The 1,277-nt window shown below is 71.8% G+C and overlaps 1 protein-coding gene across 1 annotated transcript in view; it reads right to left on the reverse strand.

The window, feature by feature from the left end:
• The window catches only part of RAB11FIP3 (RAB11 family interacting protein 3 (class II)), a gene marked incomplete at its 5' end in the record, with an annotated part of 4,417 nt that overhangs the window by 1,165 nt on the left and 1,975 nt on the right, over positions 1-1,277 (reverse strand). The window lies entirely within an intron of this gene.

Genomic DNA, 1,277 nt, shown 5'->3' on the forward strand with positions numbered 1-1,277 from the left:
GGGTCCGGGAGCCCGGGGGGCGGAGGTCGGGTCCGCCCCGGGCCCCGCGCGTCCCGGGGGCACGTCCAGCTCTTGCTCTCCAGGGGCGCAAGGTTTGGGGGCCCCGCGCGCCGATTTCCAGAGGGGCCGGCGCGCCTCGCCCCAACCCCGCCACGGGCAGCCCGGCCGGTGGGAGAGGAGCCCCCAGCGTCGGGGCACGTGAGGGCAGACGGCGCCTCAGCAGGCCGGAGTGACCACCGGTGCCCCTTATAGGCTGAGCGGCCGCAGCAAACGCGGGGGAGGGGGGCGGGCGGAGGGGTCTCCCGGGTGCAGCTGTGGGCGGCCAGGGACAGCCAGCTCCAGCTAGCCCCCGCCGGCCGCGGTCCCCCAGAGCACTGGGGCAGCAGGGTTGTGGTCCGAGGCCACAGATGGGCCTCCGTGCTGACCTGGGGCCCGTATGCATGCTGGGTGCAGCCCAGCTCCTGGACAGGTAAGAGGGAAGCCACGGGGAGCCGCCCACTCGGCGGCTCGGAGGCTGCGGCCAGTGGCCGCCCACGGCAGGGGAGGCTCAGGCACCTCTGTTGGAACCCACCTGGGGGCTTTGCAGGCTCTGGGGGGCCCCGGAGCGCCCCATGCCCCATCCGCGGCAACTCCTCCTGCCTTGTGCCCCAGCTTGGGCCTGGGCTGGCCAGGGGACAGGCCGCAGTGGACAGGGGAGCTGGGCAGCAGTGGAGCGGGGCGGGGGCGGCCGCAGCCTCCTGGCCTGGCTCGCCAGGCCCACAGGGAGCCTTACAACCTCCCCCCACCAGCGTGCGCCTCTCTCCGGCTGCACCCGTGGTGGGTGCCCAGGCCGGGGCCTGATCGAGGTGGTCAGCTTCGCCCACCGCCTCAGCCGGGACATTCGCGTAGTGTGGGCGCCGGCGGAAGGCTCTGGTGGGGCTGGGCTCCGGGCGTCCGCCCCGCCCCCGCCCCCGCCCCCGCCCGGCGTGCCCGGTAGTCCAGACACAGTGGCAGTGTCCCTCCCTGGCCAAGCAGGCCAGGCCCAGCCCCTGCGGCCCCGGGAGGCGAGGGCCGTCCTCGAGCTGCGCGGGCGTCAGGGGCACGCGGGTTCCCCGGGTCGCGGGCAGGCGCGGAAGTGGAGCGCAGGTGTGTACCGTACAGATATATATTTTTTCCTGTGTACACTGATCGTTCTCTCTCGAAGTATTAAAAAATGGATCGACCTCCAATCTATAAAAAATACCTACTCTACGCGATAGAAAAATCTCTCTCCACGTGTGCAGCCGACTTACAGCCCC

This window comes from Condylura cristata, unplaced genomic scaffold (assembly GCF_000260355.1).
Source record: "Condylura cristata isolate star-nosed mole 26May11 unplaced genomic scaffold, ConCri1.0 scaffold00032, whole genome shotgun sequence".
In the NCBI taxonomy this organism is placed as follows: Eukaryota; Metazoa; Chordata; class Mammalia; order Eulipotyphla; family Talpidae; genus Condylura; species Condylura cristata.